Genomic DNA, 22677 nt, shown 5'->3' on the forward strand with positions numbered 1-22677 from the left:
CAAGGATGGTCGTATATGCATAGAACAGGCAGGCCAACCCACATGGCCCACAAGCACACATACATGCTCATGTGGACAATATTCGTGAGCACCTAAGAGCACTCATTCAAGTAGACCTCTAGACCCATGTAGAATTAACTGCGCATGCACTGGCCTAAGGGGCCGAACGCATCGGCCCCTCAAGGATAGGCCTATAGTTGGCCCAATCGGCCCAAGCACGCCAACCACAATTCTCACGAGCCTTTTTTATGTGACCCGAGTATACTGGTTGGCCGAACTCAATACCCTCCTGCATCAGTAAGAATCTCACCACTACTTAGAGTCGATAAAAGAATTATGCCGACAATCGAAGAAAAGACCTAGAATTTATAGTGGGTGGTCGTGTTTATGATGTCTTTCCATCCAAACAGAATATGCGATTTGGGAAAAGAGGAAAATTAAGTCCTCATTTTATAGGATCATTCAAAATATTAGAAAGTGTTAGCCCCGTACCTTATCGTATTGCCTTGCCATGAGAATTTATGGATCTTCATGATGACCTTTTTCACATTACTCTATATCATCACCTCCCAGTACGCTCGAACATGACCTATTGAGAGTATCCAATTGAGATTATTGATCGATAAGAGATGGTCCTTATATCTAAGAAAATCCCCATGGTCAAATTCGTATGGCAATATCACTCCCCCAACGAGACTACTTAGGAACTCGAAGAGAAAATATGGGATAAATATCTTGAGTTATTTTAAAACTTTTGAATTTGATGGACTAAATTTTTGTAAGGAGGGGAGGATGTGACACCCACCCCTAAATTTATTTGAACATCAGATTAATGTCTTTGAAATTATTTTAAATTTTAAATTTTAGTTTGAATTTTGTGAGTGCAAAGGTGATTTTTAACTTAAATTTCAAAATAAAAAATAAAATAAAACAAAAATAATATAGCTCACGAGATTTAAATCTTGGAAGGCAAGCCTCATGGCAAGCCACGGGAACACCATGTGGGCATGCATACCATACGAACGAAAAAACACTGGCTGTGTGATAGGATTTAACGCACGCAGACATGCACATCCCCTAACCATAACTACCATTATTCAACATGGTTGCCTTTTAAAGTCCACTGTAGCCAAGGGACATATGGCAGTTTTAGGCCATGCATGGTTTGCCACCAAGCCCATCAACAGCTGGGCCTCTATGCATGTGATCCAACAATCACATTACATCTCCCATCTAGTATTTAAACCCCATTTTTCTTCTTTTTCTTCCATGTTCTTTTATTTTCTGACAAGAAAAAGCATTTCAAAGAGAGAGTGAATGAGAATCAAAAGAGTACAAGGAAGAAGATGAACTACTGATGTCCCCTCTGCCATAGCTAGCTCGTAATAAAGCTTCTCTCCTTCTTCCTGAATGGTAAGCTCCTCAGTTACCTGATCTTTCCTTGTTTCGGATGTAAACGCTCATCGCCATTTCCATTTTTTTTCTTCTCAATTTTTGCGTAACAGTTTTGCAAGTTAGGACATCGCAGCAAACATTTGTTCTTCAAAACCTATAACCATGCTACCCCTCTTCAAAAATGAAAAAACCTATTCATCTATTGGTAAGGATTATTGCAATATTTTTGTACCTCGAGTTTTCTAGTTAGTTCTAAAGTTGTTAAATTAGCATGCCAGAATAGTTTGGTTAAACTGGGAATTTGAATTCTTTTAGTATGATTGTTTCAGTTTGATGTTCATGTTTGGTGAGCATGTTTAGTGATGATTTTAAGAAGATTAAATGGTAAAAATTAATTGAAAAAAGACTGGATAAATGGAGCACCAAGGTGGTGAGAAAAATTGCCCCATGGGCACTACAACGTCCCAGCTGTGGGAGGGAGGTTGTCTAGGCACGTATATGTGCTAGAATAGGGCCCCACACTTGTGATGCACGCACATAAAAAATTGAAGGCATATGCAGGCTTTGCAATGTGTGAATGTAAGTCGAGGGAGCCCGCAGATCCCATGTGTGTTCCTAGTCCTAGACAAGGACTGCTTTGGCAGACCTTCAGTGTGGAAGCTAGCCCCTAGGCACATGTGGCTCGCACGTGATGGTGTGCTCCATTGAGTGCCTAATGCACAGACGAGCACTCATATAGACACACTATGTTATGCCAAAAAGAAGATCAAGATGCACACAACATTACAAATGTGTGCATGGATAGGTTGCGCTTTACAAATGCATACGCATACATGCTGAGCTACGCAAGTGCATGCAGGCGTGTCTTGCTGTGTAAACAAACATGTGCCCAAGCTACTCGAGTGCACACAACAATGCTTTATTATGCAAACATGTGTGCGAACAGCTCATGCCTCATAAGTGCAAGAGCATGATGCCATATGTGGGGCTACCTACACTCTTGCATACAAGGGCTAGTCCCCAACATACCCATTATGTCTAACTTGTCTACCCTGGTGCACGGTAACACACGATCTGCTGGGCTGTGTTATGACATCGCACTACCCGATGAGAAGCAATGTCCAATGTAGCATAATTATGAATGCAAATATATATATATATATACATTACAGAAGTTCATTCATCCCTGACTAATATATTTCAATAGTGTTCGTATACATCTGAGGCAAAAAGATTAGCTAAAAAAATAATTATGGACCTTCTAGATTGAAGTACACCAACTACGGATCCACGAATAGATCCAAGCAGGTATCAAAGGGCATATCGAGAGACAAATCCTCTTCCTCAACATCATTTGGAGCATATAGATTTGGGTTGAATTTTATGAAACTCAGTAAGGAAAATAACATTATAATCATATTTATAACGTTTCAAGGTTTTTTAAACAGATCCGTGAAAATACATTTACCGACTAAAAACCATACCTGAGTTTTTAAAATTTTTAAATACTTTTTATTAGAATCTCAACGTACATTTCTTTTAAAATAGTATTTTTTGACATATCCCTGACATAATTTAATGCATGACAAAGATTCACTTATGACAACTATAAACCAGATTATTACACAAATAGATTATTCTAACAGAAAAACTAGTTTGGGTTTTAGTGGTTAAAGATCTTCGCGTGAAGCCATTTAGTCCTATATTAGTTAAAAGTAAAAGGGATCCCCAACTACTACTATGAGTGGGAAAGACAGTCCGGTTTGAAAAATGGTAATTTAGAATTCTTATGATCACAGGATTACTGCGCCACTATAACCCCTATAATTGGTCATGATCCACTCTCGTAAGAGGGAAAGCCAATACCATATCCATTCACAGGGCGTGGTTCACTAATAGTCGACAAATAGATGGATAACAGTAGCTCTTATGTGATAATGGGTAAACAGATTTAGGGTTTTTGGGATATTTGTTGAAATGGATTTTTGTGCTTGTTTAGTAATTTATTTTTGATAATCATTCATGATAAATGTGTTATAATGATGATTTTAGATACATGTGGGATTGACCTTTATTTTACCATTAGTAATGGCAAAGAGGTGTTTCTAAGGAGCTCTAGCTTTAAAGAATATCTTAGTGGTCAAATTCATGTATAATAAACCTTTGGTCGAATATATTGTTGGACCCCCACTTGGTTCTAGATGTGATGTATGATACATGATAGTGTGTTATGTGATTATGATGCATGGATTCCTACAATGATTGATGTTTAGTAGTGTTGAACATGTTGGTTTGATGTATAAGTCTCTACAGTGAATGATCATTATTTAACCATAGAAATAGCAAACATGATGCATGAAAATATGATAACTAGAAATTGCATGCGAGTTTGGCCCTTGGCCTCATCTTAGTGATGGTGAAGAGAGTTATTCTAGTGAACCTTCACTCAAGAGGATGACTTGAAGGTCAAGTCCGTCTAAGATGAGCCTTCGGGCCTAATATCAAAAATGCACCTTTGGGTTGGACAACTTATGGAATCCCTGTGGATTCAAAAATAGTTGCATTTAATATGTAATATATATATATGAAAGTATATGAAATTGTTGTGAGCATGAAATAAACAAGTGGAAAGAAGGAAGAAATCTATTCGACTGTTATCTTTAAGGGATTTATGTTTCTCCCTCTCTAAATAAGTATGGGTGAACCACTCCATATGATGATCACCGTTTCCTCTGATGAGAGAGAATACGCATTAGGTATATGTAGGACCATCATGGCGAATGGATTGCCATGGTTAGAGTTTAGATGGGAAAATGATAAGGACCCAAGGATGGGTTTGTGATTCACATCAATAGTCGGGGATCTCTTCTACTCTGAATGGATATATGTTGTAATGGTTTTGCGCGAAGGTCAGTAAAAGACTTAATAAAACCTATTTATAGTTAAAGGTGTTGATCATAATTCATATGATGATCATTCTGTTTACTAAGTATGCTGCTTATACTAGTTAAACCTCTATAGTGATTTGTACGATGATTTTTCTATTTACTTAATATGCTGCTCGTACGAGTTGAATTTCTATGATGATTTGTATGATGATTCTTCTGCTTACTGAGTAAGCTGCACATGTTAGTTGAATCTCTACGATAATTTGTACGATGGTTCTTCTATTTACTAAGTATGATGCTCGTATTAGTTTAATCTCTATGATAATTTATATGATGGTCCTTTTGTTTACTAGGTATGCTGGTTGTACTAGTTCTTTCTTCATGATGTTTTGTATGATGCTTCTTCTGTTTACGAAGTGTGTTATTTGTTTGATTTCTATTAAATATATGATACGTTCAGGTATGCCAAATGTGACATAACATGCCTTCTTAGATGTTGAATAACAGAGCTCATAGCTTGGTTATGTAACTGTTTCACTGGATTTTCACAATAAAGACAAAAAAGTTTTATGAATGGTTAAATGACTTCATCCCATGACGATTCCCTGAGGTAAAAGGTACATAAAATATTATTCAAATTATTTACTTTTTAAACCTTAGCTGTGTGGTTTAAATATTATTTTCCTTACTAAGTTTACATGGAACTCACCTCTAATCCGTGCCCCCCAGATGATATGAAAGCTGAGGATTTGCTCCTCGAGTTAACTCAAAGGTTGATTAGAACCATTTATGTCTCCTTAAAAATTTTGTAAGACATAATTTGAGTGTAATAGTTATTCTGCACTTTGATGTAAAAATCCTGTAAGGACTCTACTTTTTGTATATAATACTTAGGATTGCCAATTTATGCCCCTTGATGTAAGTTCTTAAAACTTAATTTGTTTTGTAAGGCATTTTTAGTTTCCACGTTAATGTCAAAAAATTTTTTTGCACTCAACCTACTTAAGTAGTTGGCTCCCTTATACCCATTAGGTATTTGGGATGTCACAGTCTTAAAGCTGAAACTATTTGAGAGTTATTCAAATCTTCCTAAGGAGACAAGGTACCGGTTTCCCAATTTGTGTAAGAATCTGCACAAATGGCTCTTCTTTTTCTGTTGCTCCTCTATTATGTGTTTTAAAGGCTAGAATCTTATATGATCGAGCCCTATTTTTCTTTCTTAGAATTTTTCTTTGATGTTCTTGGTTTGAATATCTTTGCTCGAAGCGGTCAAGGCTTTGGATCTTGCCTTGAGCTGATTTCTTGGTTTTACCTTCAAAGATTTTTTAATCTTTTCCCATGAGCCTTAGATGAGCTCTCTAGAGAGTTCTTTATTTTATTTTCGTGTTGGATGTGCTTAGGAATTAAATATGGCTGATAGAGGCTTTCTTTCATGATGCTAAACTTGCGAGAATTTATTTTGGGGAAGGATTCCACAGGTCCACGAGTTTGATGCTTTTCACGTGCCGAACATGTGTTATTCGCTTGCTTTTCATGCGTGTGAGCACTAGATGTGCGACACTATCTTCATATGCATGGGGATTAAAGTCTATGTTATCCTTATGCATGTGGATGCCTTTCGTGCTTTATTCACACGTGATCTCATAGGTGCATAAAAATTCTTACTATTTACAGACATGCTTTTCTTAGCCCTTTGGACTTTATTGTCCTTTTGTATCTAGGATTACATCATCCCTCCCTTCTTCAAAAGGATTCTTCCTCAAATAATAATCTTCCTTATGTAGGGTTGTCCTTTTCAAAACCTATAAAACAAAACCACTAGAAAAAAGATGATTAGTGAGTAAACTTTGGTCATTATTGCTGTAATTCTTTTCCCCAGATGTCTCTCTATGGAACTCTTCATTTTCTGTTGGTTTTTAAAGACCTTATGGGGTGATGTGGTGTGAGCACAAAGTTTTGACCATTCATTTTAAAACATTAGTGATTCTAGTATCCGTCGTGGGACACACATCGGTAATATTGCCATGGCTTTCTTAGTAATAGATGATTGGCTTACATAGGTATGACATCACAACGAACCTTATCTTTATATCTATTGATCACGAAAGGCACTGTCACTTGCTTCGTTAGCTTTATTTCCCCACATTCATCCAACAACTATAACTTGTATGGATGGGAATGTTTAGTACACGTAAGTCTGAGCTTGTCAACTACGAGGGTACTTACTACATTGGTGCAACTTCCTCTATCTATGATGAGATGACAAACTTTTCCATTCATAAGGCACCACGTGTGGCAAAGGTTTTCTCTTTGGGGGCGGTCCTCTTCTTTAACTTGAGTACTCAGTATCTTCCAAACAACCATGAGCTCTCCCTTAACTGAATGCTCCATAACAACCTTTAGTAGGGGTGTATCATCCTCACTATTATTACTATTATCTTCATTATCACTATCGATCATGCCATCATCTCGCAATAACATGATCTTCTTGTTGGGACATTGTGAGGCGATGTGTCCAACATCAAGGCACCTGAAACATTTGATAGAATTGTGTTTTTTTTTATATCAAAAGTAGTAGTTTTAGAGGTACCTTTTAAATTAGAGGGTGAAGACTTGTCTTTCTTTTCTTCAAAGCTATTTTTGTCTTCACTTATTTTCTGTCTAGCATTAAAGTGAGGTATAGTGTGGAGTGTTCCCCTAGAGGAACTATTGTACTTTAATTGTCGTTCCATCTTCATGGCCATATGCACCACTCTTCTAAATCCCTGTGGTGTTGTAGCTTCATAACATTAGCAATCTCCCTATTCGGTCCTCCTAAAAATTGTACTATGGTGGCTTTTGGACTCTCATAAACTCTATCCATGATCATAGCAATTCCATCTCTTTATGGTAGTCTTCCACGAACATGGAACCTGTGTTAATCTTTGGAGCTTCTGGTGCATGTCTTTGTCATAGAAAGATGGGACAAACTTCTTCCTCATTATATACTTCATCTCTCTCAAGGAAGAAACTAGCTCATCTCTATCTTGACGTTTGATGGCGATTAACTAGTCCCACCATACAAGAGCATAATCTGTAAACTCAATTGCTATAAATTTGACTTTACTAGTTTCACAATAATTATGGTAGTCAAATATCAGGTTCACCTTTCGTTCCTATTCAAGGTAGGTGTCAGCATCATTCCTTCCTTTAAATGGTGGTATATGCATTTTGATGCCTTGATATCATCATCTTCCCGTCGGTAACCTCTTTGTCACCTATAGTGTTGTCCCCACAAGTTCACCATCCTCTTAACGAGGCCAGTGTCGGGTTCAGCTGTGGTCTCTTCAGTGATTCCTTCCTTGGTCTTTCTCATTCGTTGGGGCGACAATGTTTCAAATGATTAGACTTAACTTAGTAAACATGTCATCCTTTCTTGCTTCTAGGCATTCTTCTAAGATGGCTGGGGGGTCGGCTACACTAGGATCTGACATGGTGCACCTATAAGATTGGTTTGTATAATAACTCTCCCTTATAGTCATTCATTTTTGGGTACTTACTTCATAATCTTCCAACCCCAAACAGGCATCGTGATGGTTTCCCTTGACTCAAGGAACCATGACCGTTGTGTAGGGTGGTAGTATGTTGGTTGACAGATTTCAAACGCATAGATACAGATGGGATAGGGTAGGTGCTATGATTATGATAGACAAATTATGGATGGAGACATCTATGTAATGGATAATGAAAAAAATTAAAAACAATGTAGGATATTAAGATTTATTTTGAGCGTGAAGCTTTGATATCAAATGATGCAGAACCTAATATCAACTATCGTGATAAAAAAACCCCTTATATACTATAGAATTTAGAATCTTAAAACCCTCCCTACTTGACCTACATTCAACTTGTGAATGTCAACGAAAGTAATAGGATGAAAGATGAATTGATTAAATGCCATAAGATGAGATCTTGATAAGTGAAATCAATTCAAAAAGGATTGACAAAACATCACAAGCACTTACTTTAATAAGTTGAATCAATTTGAAAATTGACAAGATGGTTGTAGACACCCTCTTAAAGAGTGCTGACACAATTAGCAAAGAGCTAAAAGCAAACATAATAGTTGAACTTGTTATTACAGAGGGTGGTAGCATCCTTATATAGGTCTTCATCCACTTTTTCTACTAGAAAATGAATTAAATTATTATAATCAAAGTCTTAATTCTAGTTAAACTAGAATCACACTTGAAATAATTAATAAAAGACTTAATTAAAAGAAATCCTAATGCAATTAAAAAATCAAAACTTAAAAAAAGGCATAAATTAAAAGATGAATCTTTTCTCTTATGTGGTGTTCAAGTCTCTCATTCAGCCTCTACCTTCGAATCCTTTCTAACCATAACTTCTTTCTTTAACTCTTGGGATTTATTGAAGAATTTGGTTTGTAATTGAACACCTTCTTTTAGTTTTGGTGTTTGAATTATGGAATGAGTCTTTGACTGGTAAACTTCTCTTTGGTCGATTATTTTCTTGTTGTTCTCTCCTACTAGCTTGCGAGTTTCTTTTCCTACTTGTTCTTTTGTTCTAAAATCATGTCGAATTCTTCTATGCCTAGAAATATAATCTAATTTAATGAAGAATGGTTAAAGGGGAATTACAATTGGAGAAGGAACTTCACGTCCCCTTCAAATTAGGCAGTTTCCTGGGATAGGTTTCTTACTCCTCTTTTGATTCCTATTTCCACTTTCTTCTCTAAATTTATTGACCAAATTGAGTTGTGTTTTCTTTCTTGCAGGTTTATCTTGAAGTTAAAGCTGCATGAGAGTTTTTTAAATCTTCCCGAAGAGACAAGGTCGCAGGTTTCCTAGTTTGTGTAGGAACCCGCATGGGAAGCTTTATGTTTTCTTTTCCTCCTTAGTTATGTGTTTTAAAGACTGAAATCTTGCATGGCCTAGCCTTATTTTCCTTTCTTGGACTTTTTTTAGTGGTTATTGGGTTGAATATCTCTACCTCGAGCGCTCAAAGCTTTGGATCTTGCCTTTAAATTAATTTCTTTGTTTTACCTTCAAAGGTTCTTGAATCATTCACCCATGACATGGGATGAGCTCTCTTGAGAGTTCTTGATCTGATTTTGGTGTTGGAAGGGCTTAAGAATCAGATTTGGCTGGTAGGTGCTTTCTTTCATGGTGTTAAACTCGCAAGAATCCATTTTATGGAAGGATTCTGCATGCTTACAAGTTTGATGCTTCCTCGTGCGAAGTAGATTCTTTTTGCCTACTTACCTACGCACGAGCTAGATGTGTACGTGCTGTCTCCGTCCATTCAAGGATGACAGTCCACGTTTTCCTCACGTGCACAGATGCCTTCTATGCCTTCTACGTAGGTGATCTCGAGGGTTTGAAAAAAATCATATTAAATGAGGACATGCTTTCCATGGCCCTTCGGATTTTGTTTTCTTGTTGTACCTAGGATCACATCACAAGGAATACTTGTGGCATTTTTTCTAATTCTTTATAATTTCCTGATTACCTTAGCTCCTATCACTTTATTGATAGTAGGTTAAGTAGGGATAGTTATTTTAGATTTAAATCTTTTGTGCTCTATGAGTATTGTGTGGGTACTAGATTAAACAGTTGATCCTAAGTTCTACATCAAAAAGAGTAATCAAGGTGAGAGTGCATCTCATTTTTTCTTCATTCATGGCCACAAGGCACAAGTTTACAACTTCATTTTCTTCCTCTTCTTTAGAGTTGCTCTCATCACTATCACTCTATCTACCTAACACTACCCTCTTCTTAAATTTCTCGGAATTATTTTTGGCTTGAGGGCAATTGTTTATCATGTGCCATAATTTATTGCAGCTATAGTAAATTATGGGATTTTTCTTGCATGATTCGCATTTTGGTGGTAGCTTCTTAAGTTTCTCTCTTAATGATGCTTCTAAATCTTCTCGCAATAAACATTATTTCTTCATCATCCTCACTTTCCTCATCATTCTTCTCACTTGAAGTAGAAGCTCTGAGGATAATGATTTTCCTATTTGTTTTTTGCATTTTCTCTCTTTATTGTGAGTTCATATTTGAATAGTGAGGACGTGGGAGGGTATGGGAAGGATCATTTTGACTACCGAAATCTTAATCAATGCATGCAATTAAAAAACTTAACCACCTAATTCACCCTCCTTACTTGAATCTACACCCACCTATCTAACATGTAAAAATAAGATAATAGGAAAAAAATAAAAGAATGAAAGACATCACGGATTACCTGATAAGTTGATCCCAACTCCTCAGCTCAACAAGACTTTTGAAATCTCCTTAACTTTGAAGAACTTAAAGAACACGAAAAGAAATTAGCCAAAGCTAATTCTAAAGAAAGAAAAAGCTTCAAAATTTATTAATTTGAAAGTCGTGTTTACATTATAAGGATAAAAGCCTTTATATAGGCTCTTATTGACTAATTCGACTCGAAATGGGATTAAAAATTCCTATCCAAACAATTAAACTATAACTAAGTACAAAACAAATACAAAAATATTAAAATAATTGAGTCTTATCCTAACTTAATTAAAATAATTAATAAAATATTTTGATGTGGGCCACACAGCGCTCTATTACTAAAATACACGAGAGGATACGGGGGATTGTTTTGACTCACAAAACCTCAACCAAATATGTAATTAGAAACTTAACCACCTAAATAAACCCCTCCCAACTTGAATCTACATCCAACTATATGGAATGCAAAAATAAGAAATAGGAAAAATAAAACGAGGAAAAGAAAGATCCCAACTCCTTCGCTTAATAAGACTTCAGAAAGCTCCATAGCTTTAAAGAACTTGAAGATGTTAAGAAAATTAGTCAAAGATAATTCTTGAAGAAAGCACAAAGCTTAATTTTATTGATAAATTAAATTGTGATTTTATATCCTAAGATCTTAAGCCTTTATATAAGCTTTTGTTTTATAATTCTATTCAGAATAGGATTTAGAATTTCTATACAAATTCTAGAACTTAATTTATTTAGAAAAAAAGTACATAAATATTAAAAAAAACTAATCTTATCCCTAGCTTAATTAAAATAATCAAAATAATTAAAATAAACATTAAAATAATATTTTCTTCTAATCCAAAATTTCAAGAATATTGATCTTCCTTGGGCTTTAATTTTGAGTAGAAATTCTCCTCCAATTCTGGCATTTAAATCACATGGATAATTGTTGATGAAGTCCCCTTAATTTGGAAACTTTGTAGCACTTGGAAAAGGGAGAAAACTAGTCCAAAGGTACTTAGGAAACTCAAGACGTGTGAGTAGCTAACTAGGCACGCAGACAGAGTCCGAGTCGCATGGACCTATTGTATCGGGCTATGTCCCGTGCGTACGGGGTGCTAGGTGTGTGTTTAATTTCTTGTTCACATGCACACTGCTAAGCACATGCAGTGAGCTTCCTGTATGACTTTGGGCCCGTAGACTTGTGAGCACTATTGCACGCATGCTCTACATGTTGCTTCATGTGGGAGGGGGTCTCGTAGCTACAGGTGAGTTCTCCTGCATGTGTAAGGGTCCACAAATGTGCCAAAGTTGGGTCACATGTGCGGCACATGTTGTTCGCCATTCTCCTTAAGGCCGATTACCCTTTCTTGGGCATTCTCTTGTGTTGAATACCGCTTTGGCTTAAAAGGCTTTGAACCCGTCAACTCTCGGGCGAAAGGTTGATCTTCCATCTCTTTTGGCAATTTTTCAAGCCCACAGGTTCTTGTGTGGCCTTTAGGCCCATTTTTTTTGACTTTCCTTAGATCTCCAAGCCAAGTTTGATCTAGTTTGAGCATTCTTTTTGGCAACTTTTGTGCCTCCCAGTCTATCATTTATTTTTACCCAAACTTGATCACAAGGTTAGGGCCTCTTTTAGTGCTCATTGGGTCGGGTACTTGGCCCCATGTGCAAGAGCTTTGAGTTCTTCTATCTTAGACACTTTGATTGTGTTTCAGGTCCCTTTTTAGACGAATTTAGGACCTAGACAATTACTGGACTACTTTTTTGGCCAAGATTCTCGAACCTTTTAAGGGTGGATTCAACTGGATCAATTTTTGTCCAAGAACACTTGCAGAGATGTCAAAGAAGATCATTATTGTTTAACCTTTTCCTCCTTTTGTTGATCATAGAAATCTTTAGTTTATTATTAGGCTTTTCCTTAGTTATTATCACATCATCTCCCATTCTTTGAGAGTATTCGTCCTCAAATATGCACTTTCTAAAACTTTCTCTTCCTAGGACAAAGAGGCTAAGGAAAGTACCAAGTAATCTGTGGTGAAACTTGGAACATCTGTTTGCTCCTATATGAGGAAATAATTCTTGGCTTCTGTGGGGACATTGTCTCTCTCTATCTTCCATCCTAGGAACTCATCATAGAACTTATTAATTTTAAGTCGGTCCTTGTACACTTCCCTCCTTGATTAAGGAGTGAGGACATGGGTAAAACCTCCCATACATACATAATATTGATTCTTTCCACCAGCACGACTAATATCTTTGTCATATTGCCATGGTCGTTCTAACACTAAGTTCTTTGCTTGCATAGGAACAACATCGCACAACATTTTATCCATATATTTACTAATAGAAAATTGAACTTGTACATGTTTGATGACATTGATCTCTTTGCTTTAATCTAACTAGTGTAGCTTATAGGGATTAGGGTGCAATATGCAAGTCAACCTTACCTTATCAATTAGTAAGGTGTTGGGAACATTAGTATAGCTACCCCTAACAATAATCATGCTATAGACCTTTCCATTAACCAAACATCTTAAGCGGAAGATGGTCTCTCTGCAGTCATTGTCCTCTTATTTAATCTACAAGTTCAGAGTTTGTTAAGCCACAAAAACATCTCTATGAAGTGGTTGCGCAATATTCTCTTCACTAGCTCTAAGTGATGCCATGTCTTCCTGTTCACTCTCACAATCATTGATGACATCCCCATGATCTCTTATGATCATAACACGTTGATTGGGACATTGGGATATAATATGTCCAATCCCTAGACACTTAAAATATTTAACAACACTTTATCTTATAGTAGGTGCCTTAAGATTTCCTATTGGATTACTAGAAGGTTGTACGCCCTTTCTATCATTAAACTTCTTATTTTTATCCTTTCAACCCGATCTGTATGCAACCTGAGCGGTGGCACTAATAAACCCTTGAGTAGCTCCTCTACCTTTCAACTACCTCTCAATCTTAGTAGCCTTATGTATCATCTGTTCCAGGTTATAATTCTATAATTCAAAAAAATTGGCAATTTCCTGATTCAGACCTTCTAAGAGCTGAGCCATGGTGGCTTTTTAGAAGTTCTTCAACCCTAGCCTGAATCATGGCTATTTTCATCTCCTTGTGATACTCTTCCACTATCTTAGAATCTTGAGTCACGCACTGTAGCTTCAAGTTCATGTCTTTATCAAAGTGGGCTAGTACAAAATGCTTCCTCATGACAGATCTTAACTCTCTCTAAGTTGTGATTAGCACATCTCCATTTTGTTCTTTGAGAGCAACTAACTGATTCCACTTGACTTAGACATATTTAGTAAATTTAAGAGTTATTAACTTAATCTTCTTCTCCTCATTGTAATTATAGCAACTGAAGATGCGATCGACCTTTTGCTCCCATTTGAGGTAAGCCTCGAGATCATTCTTTCCTTGAAAGGCTGATATCTACGACTTAAAATCATGGAGATCTCCCTTTATATTTTCCTATCAACCTCCCTGTCTATCACCAACATCATCCCCACAAGACTTTATTTACTCTTCTAGTACTTAGAGTCGGGCACAACTATGATGGCCTCCTCGTTCTAGATGATACATTTGCAAAGTCATATTTCTTATCTCAGCACTCAATTGGGTAAACATGTCCATGATCATTTCTTTAATGGTGATGGATCTACTATTGGGTTGGTGAGACATAGTGAAGTTCCTATAAAGACAAAGGTTAATGGAATGAATAAACTCTCCCTCACCTTCGCTCGTGTTTACTTCACAATCTCTCAAACTATACCTGTAACACCCCAAAAACCTTCGTGCTTCATTTCTAATTTGAACCCCTATTTATTCGTGTACTAAGGCCTATTAAACTCCTTAATTTTTCATATTTTAAATTTTCGGATGAATTTCCTATTTCGTATTTTAATTTTGTATTTTATTTGGTTAAATAACTCTTGAAATTAATTATTTTATTTTATCGTAGGAAAATTATATTTTTATTTATTATTTAAAAATATTTAAGGGAAAAACAGAGAAAAATGCGAAAAATACAGCAAGATTGCTTGCGAGAAGGATCCCACCCGCACTGGCTCCGTGTGTCGCACGTTTGTGCGCAGATGTGACCAACATTGGATGTGTGCACTGTGCAGACATCCCATCTGCGCGGGGTGCAAGGTGCAGTCTGCGCACATAACCCATTGCGAGCAGATAGACGAGCAGCGCCACATGGTAGGCCTGTGCGCACGGTAGGCTAGGGTAGCGTGTGCTACATCAGGCAATGCACGCCACCCCCTTGGGTGTCGTGCAACACTAGTTGGGTACTGTGTCATCATCGCTTGGGTGACGTGTCACCATCATTTGGGTGGTGTGCCTCTGGGTTTTGCACTGGCATCACATCATGTCGTCCATTTGTCGATCATATACGTTGGTTGTCACATCTCACCTTTCCCATTGACTTTCTCTCTCTTCACCAGATTTTCCCACTTAGCACAAATCTAACGATCTCTATTTTCTATAAATAGGGAGACTTACTTCACCATTTCCTCATCACCTCAATTTTTGTTCTTCCATCCACCAAAGAGCTTTAGAGAGAGAAGGAGTCATCTAAAGAGAGAGGGAGAGGAGGAAAAGAACAAAAGGCATAGGAAAAAATAAGGTTTTAGTAAGGAATTTAGTATTTACTTCTAAACATCTTAAGTAGCAATTCTAGATTAAAATTAACAAAGTTTGAATTAATGGGTGCATGATTAAATTATATGCTTAAACGAAATAATTTTACGTAATTAATGCATGTTTTATAAATGTAAATGAACTACTTATTTGCATGTGATTTAAATGATTTAATGGTTGAGATAAAAATTGATATGTAATGCAATTGATGATGGAAAAATAATTAAGCATGTATTGATGTATAGATATGAGAAATATTTATTGATATTGACATGCATAATTCATAAAAGTATTTTGTTAGGCTTTTTATCTCTGAGAGGTTTCTATTTCTCTCCCATCTGGTCTGAAAAGACATGAGAGGATGCTCCCTATGGATGACGGTACACCCTCTAATGAGAGTGGTGATGCGATATGATTGTAGAGGTCACCTCTGGCAAAATACAGCCATAGCAACAATTAACATATAGGACCACTGTGGTTGGCACGACTCAAATCATAGATTGTGTCATGGTTTGGCATGCCATAAATGTGTTGTTTGTTCGACAAGCCACAAATTACTGTTATAAATGAAATGAATTGATCATTCCACATGCTTAGTTGAAAATCTATATTGCCCTCAGTAGATGGAAGTTGGAACGACTTTACGCGAAGAATAAAATGAAAGATAGTGCATATCATGATTTGTTTGATTTTTTCTATTTTCAACATGATTGATTTGATTGACATGATATGACTATGACATGATGTATTTAATATTTTTCTTTAATAAAATAAATTTTTTTCATAATTAAAAACTCTGACATGACTCTTGATGGTAAGTAGTGATGGTAACTCTAATTGCGTTTGAAATCTTATCATGTTATTTAAATATTATTTTTCTTACTGAATATATGGAACTCACCCTTTCCATGGCCCCCCCTCCTAAATGAAGAGGATAGTGAAGAACCGATTGCTGACCTACCATTTGAAATCTTTGAGGATCCAATGGATCCATGATCTTTAATGAGTGCATGATTGTCTCATGCTCTAATGAGTCCATCTTTTGTAGAGGCTTGTAATTAAATTTGTTTCTGCCCCAATAATGTATGAAACTCTATTATTATTTTGTAAGGGATTGTAATTATTTGTTCTACTGCATACATTTATCTATTATGCACTTATAATCTGTTTCTGTATCTGGCACCCTTATACCTTAATTGGCATTGGGGATGTCCCAATAGCTCCTTCTATCAAATTAAGCATTTGAAATTAGATTCACTAAGATCGGGATCTACATGTCTCTCCGACACAATAAAGAATTCTAAGGGAATTTGATTTCTAAAGAAGTTCAGAAATAGCACACAAAAGGAATGTGTGCTTTTATTTATACATTAAGCAATAAGGAATGATTAATAGTTTACATATACAATGGAATAAAAGCACAATGAAATAATGGAAATATAGATCACAAAGAAGACAAGATGGACTTAAAGCGTAGGGATCCAATCAAGCTCGATGGATACAATCAGATGGTGTATTCTAATTATACTACCCAATGATGGCTATGTTTTACGACTTATCAAGTTTCTTCATGCAATGCTATGCCAAAATTTTGGGATGCAAAATAGGAAATTAAACGTGAAGCAAAAGGTTTTTCCTCACAGAGGGTGAGTTAATTTTCCCTTAGGTTTATGCAACAGAATGAACTCCAAAAGTTTTCATGCACATTGAGTAGGTGATTTACTCTTCCTTTGACTCTTTAAGGTTTTTCATCACACAACAATGCGGTTACTCTTCTTTTGTAATGCAAGAATGTAAACAACGTGCCAATTTCCCTATGGTGTGCAATTGGGATATTTCTGGGTTTTTGATTTTGTATTTTTTTTTTACTAATGATAGAAACACGAAACAATTTGAATAAAACATATAATTATGAATCCAAGTGGGATGCAAAACAAATTAACAATTAAATAATACTAAATGTTAAAGCAATAAAAGGGTAACAAGTTCATTAGGAGTGTAAGTTCTGATACCTGATGATATAGGCCACGCCACGCTCTATTACTAGAAGACGCGGGAAGATATGGAGTGGATCGTTTTGACTGTTAGAACCTCAACCAAACATGTAATTAGAAACTTAACCACCTATATGAAATGAAAAAATAAGAAATAAGGAAAATAAAACGAGAAAAAGAAAGACGCCATGACTTACTCAATATGTCAATCCCAGCTCCTCTGCTCAACAAGACTTCAGAAAGTTCTTTAAAGAACTTGAGCACATTAAAAAAATTAGCAAAACCTAATTCTTGAAGAAAGCAAAAAACTTAATTTAGATGATAAACTGAATTGTGATTTTACATCTTAAGCCTTTATATAAGCTTTTATTTTCTAATTCTATTTAGAATAAGATTTAGAATTCCGATCCAAATTCTAGGACTTAATTTAATTAGAAAATAAATACATAAACATTAAAAATAAAGGAATTATATCCTAAACTTAATTAAAATAATCAAAATAATTATAATAAACATTAAAATAATATTTTCTTCTTATCCACATCTTCAAGAATCTTGATCTTCATTGGACTTCAATTTAAGTAGAAATTCGACTTCAATTTTGGCATTTAAATCACATGGATAATTGTTTATGAAGTCCCCTTAATTTAGAAACCGTGTAGCACATGGAAAGGGAAGAAAACTAATCCAAAAGAACTTAGAAAAGTCCAGCCTTGCGAGCAACTAGCTGGGCACGCAAGCAGTATGTGGGTAGCACGGGCGGGTCACGCGGGTTGTGTGGACCCACCGTGTGGGGCATTTGGCCTGCACTTGGCTTCCAGTGCACAAGCACATTGTTGTGCGCATGTGGCAAGCTTCCTACGTGCTTATGGGCACATGCTAATTGTGCGAGCACTACTATTCGCATGATCCGCATGCTGCTTCATGCGGGAGGCAATCTCTCAAGTGCAGTGAGTTCTCCCCCATGTGTGAGGGTCTGCACCTGTGCTGAAAGAAGGTCACACATGCGGCACGTGTTGTCCACCATTCTCTTTAAGGCTGATTGGCCTCTCTTAGGCCTCCTCTTGGGCTGAATGTTGCCTTGGCCGAAAAGGCCTTAAACTTGTTTCTTCGGGGGCCAAAAATAAATCTTCTTTCTCTCTTGGCAGTTCTTCAAGCCCACGAGTTGTCATGTAGTCCTCAAGCCTATTATGTGTTCTTACCTTAGATCTCCAGGTTTAGTTGGATCTAGCTTGAGCTTTCCTTTTGGTAACTTTTGTGCCTTGTAGTTTGTCCCCTTTCTAGCCCAAATTTGGTCACAAGATTGGAGCCTTTTTTGGTGCTCAATGGGTCGGGTACTTGGCCCCATGTGCAAGAGCTTTGAGTTATTCTCTCTTGGACACTTGGATTGAGTTTTAAGTCCCTCTTTAGACAAATTTCAAACTTGGGTCATTTTTGGACTATTTCTCTGACCAGGATTCTCAGCCCCTTCAAGGGTGGATTTAGCTTATCACTTTCTATCAAGGAACACTTGTGGAGATGTTAAGGAAGCTCATTGTTATTTAACCTTTTCTGTCTTTTGTTGATCACAGAAACCTCCTATTTCTTACTAGGCTTTTCTTTATTTATTATCATATCGTACTCTTTTATCCTTACCCAACTCTTCAAGTAGCTTGATCTTCCTTGGACTTCAAATTTGAGTTGAATTTCTTCTCTAATTTGCACCTTAATCGCATGGGATAAATAATAGTTACACGGAAGGGTATGGGGAGGATCATTTTGACTCCTAGAACCTTAACACAATCGTATGCAATATCAAAACTCAAATAACCTAATTAAAACCCCTTCCTCTAATTGATTTTACAATCCTAAAAAATTTGAAATGTAAAAACAAAAACTAGGGAAACAAAAATGAGAAAAAGAAAGATACCATGGAGTTACCCAATAAGTTGATCCGAACTCCTCAACTCAATCAAGACTTTGGCAAGCGCACCTAACTTGGAAGAACTTGAAGAGAAAAATTAGCACAATGTTAATAAAAGCTCAAAGCTTAATTTTATTAATTTTTAAAAGATTGTGTTTACAATGCTTGAGCTAAAGCCTTTATATAGGCTCTTAATTACTACTCCTACAAGAAGTAGGATTTATAAATCCTATCCAAATTCTAGAATTTATTCTAACTAGAAAACAAATATTTAATTAATTAAATAATTAAATCCTATATTAATTTGAATTAAATACATAAATAATCTAATATTAAATGGAATAGGAATTAAAAACAACAATTAATTAATTAAAATAATAAAGTCCTCTTGATTGTTGACTGGCTCTTCTCTTTGGTCTCAAACTTCTAGTTGACTTTGGCTCCATATTCCACTTTCTTTAGTGAGTCTCCTTGAATTAGACTTGCTGTAAAATACATTTCTTAGGCTAAAAATTGAATGGAACAATTGTTATTGAGGTCTTGGTTGAATTTGGAATGACTTTGGTGCTCTTCTTTGGGTTGAATCTCCTTTCTTTTGTCCCCTCTTCCAATTTATGTTCTGAATTTTCCAACAAGGTTTCTTAATTATTCATGTCTAATTCTTATTGTTTTTGGATTCCCAATGAGTGTAGGAGGTGGACTCCTTCATGGATTTGAAGATCCTTGTTCTTCTCCTCTTTTCCTTCATTATATGTCACTTCAACTAGGATTGGAATCTCTATGTCTATTTCCTCCTTAAAGTCTTCTTTCTTCTCATTTTTCTTGTTAAAAATAAAGTACTCACTCTCCTCATCCTCATCAGATTCAAAAACCACAAATCTTTTCCTCCTCTTGTGGCTAAATTATTCCTAGTATGGGGGTGTGCAACTAAGGCTTTTGGGATGAGAAGTCGCGTGTAGCTGGCCTACTTTATCCTCCTTGGGCTACGGCCAAGGTATCTTAGGGCCTTCTAGGATGGAGTTTGGGCTCAAGGCCCTCTTTCCTTCTCGAGTTGGGTTATTCATGGCAGTATATTTGGGGTCGTTCAACTCATGGTTGCTCGGGTTGCCCTCTTAGGCTTTTTTAATTTGGCCCGTTGTGCTTGTAGGATTTTACTTGGGGGCCTAGCACACGGGTTGGGCCTTGGGAAGACACAAGTCCCTCGACTTTGAGCCCACAAGGCCTTAGCCTTGGGCTTGGGACATGTGAGCGGGTCCATAAATATGCGGATGAGTAACCTACAATTTTGTTGCTTCCCACAGGTTTCCTTTGTGTCTTGGGACTCCCTTCTTGAATGGGTTTTGATGCTTCTTGATATCACATCAAGTAGAAGTGTTTGGCACCTTAGAATCTTGGAGAACTTAGAAAAGTAAGAAGAGAATTCCAAAAGGATATACGAAAAATTTGCCCCACGAATAGCTTTTTAAGTACCCATAAATTACATGCAAGTGCCGTATGAGTTGGCTGTGCAGGTTACGTCAAATGGTTTCATGAGTCAATATCGTGTGTGCGCAAGGATCTGGTCATTCACCTGGGGACTACACACATGCGCCTGGGCCAAACATGTGCCTTGTTATCTTCGTCCACGTGTGCGTGCCATATGGTGAGTGGGCACTGGGAAGTGCGTGAGTGAGTTTTCTCACACATGTGGTTATCCGCACATGTACTGAAGGCAGGTCACATGCGTAACACATGTTGTCTGTGGGTCTTTTGGGCCAGATAGCTTTTTTTGAGCCTTCTCTTAGGCTTCATTGGTTATCTCATTATTCACCCACTCTTGGACCAAAAGATTGAAAATATTCTTGAATTTTTGGCTTGGTTTCTTGTAATTGGACCTATCGGTAACTCAATTTGATTTTCTATTGGTCCTAACTCATCAAAGACACTTGTATCTGTCCTTTTTTTATAATGCTTGCTTTCGGTGTTCTAGTGAGTACTCGTCGTGTTTGGGATCACATCATTCCCCCCTTCTTTGAAAATATTTGTCCTCAAATCTTCACCTACATCAAAAAGAGAAAGATAGAAAAAGTTAAAAGTAGCAGACACTCTATCCTCACCTGGTAGGTTGATCTTGTATGCATTGTCATTGATACGCTCCAAGACTTAAAACGATCAATTTCTCTTGGGATCTAGTTTAGATTTTTGTTGCTTAGAAAATCTCTCATTCCTTATATGAATCAAAATTGGTTGAAACACAACCCGTTTTCTTCCTTTATTAGCATTTTGGGCATAGGATTCATTTTATTTTTGTATATATTGCCATGTCTTCTCATGTATGGTTTTAATGAGTTTAGTCCTTCGCTGACTATTTGTATTCTTAATTTCTGACCTAGGAATAGGTGTAAGATCTAACCGAGTTGAGGGATTAAAAACATAAACTATTAAAAAGGTGAAAACCTTGTGCAAGTGTGAATAGAACAATTATAGACAAATTTCATCATAGGTAAACAATCTTCCCAAGCCTTCATATTTCAACGAACCACGACTCTTAATAGGAAACTTAAAGTCCTATTAACCACTTTAGTTTGACCATCGGTTTGGGGGTGACATGCAATAAAAAACAATAACTTTGTTCCTAACATTTCCCACAACACATGCCAAAACTTGATAAGGAACTTGACATCCCTATCACTCACTATGATTTTAAGTATGCCATGAAGTCTCACAACATCCCTAAAGAATAGGTTTGCAATATTTGTTGCATCATCGATTTTATGACATATAATATAATGTGCCATCTTACTAAATTGGCCTATTACAATAAATATGTTGTCATTAACCTTCCTGGTCCTAGGAAATCCTAATATAAAATCCATACAAATATTTATCTCTTGTGCCATAGGCATAGGCAAAGGTATACAAAGACCATGAAATAATACTCTAAACTTGGCTTGTCTACATGCAATTCACTGGCTACAGATGCACTTGACATCTCTTTTCATTTTAGACCAGTAAAAATGCTCATGCAAAATATCTAGAGTCTTGGTTACCCCAAAATGTCCCGTGATTCCCCCAATATACACTTTGCGCATTAGCAATTCTCGTACTGAATAACTTGGTATACATAGCTTGCCTTCCTTAAAAAAGAACCCATCACGCCGATCGTATTTTTGGAGTGCATGATTCTCACACAAGTAATAAGCACAAGAAAAAGTTTATCATTTGCATACATCTCTTTGATATGTTCAAAAACTAAGAACTTAGAGATTAGTGTGGAAATCAAAGCGTACCTCTGAGATAATGGATCAACGAAATTTTTTTCCTTTCCTTCTTTATATTTGATTACATAAGGAAATGACTCTATGAATTCTACCCAGTTACCCTGTCTATGGTTGAGTTTACTTTGGCCTTTTAAGTGTTTAAGAGATTCGTGATCGATGTGAATCATAAATTCCTTCGGCAGCAGGTAGTGTTGCCACGCTTCCAATGACCTTACTGTAGGTTGAGTAATTTAATGGTGTGCCACTAAGCTTTTCTCTTAAGTAGGCTATTGGGTGCCTTCTTGAATGAGAATTGTTCTTATGCCTACCCCTAAAGCATTACATTCAAACTCA

Source organism: Carica papaya, chromosome 6 (genome assembly GCF_054855325.1).
Source record: "Carica papaya isolate Zhongbai chromosome 6, ASM5485532v1, whole genome shotgun sequence".
Lineage (NCBI taxonomy): Eukaryota > Viridiplantae > Streptophyta > Magnoliopsida > Brassicales > Caricaceae > Carica > Carica papaya.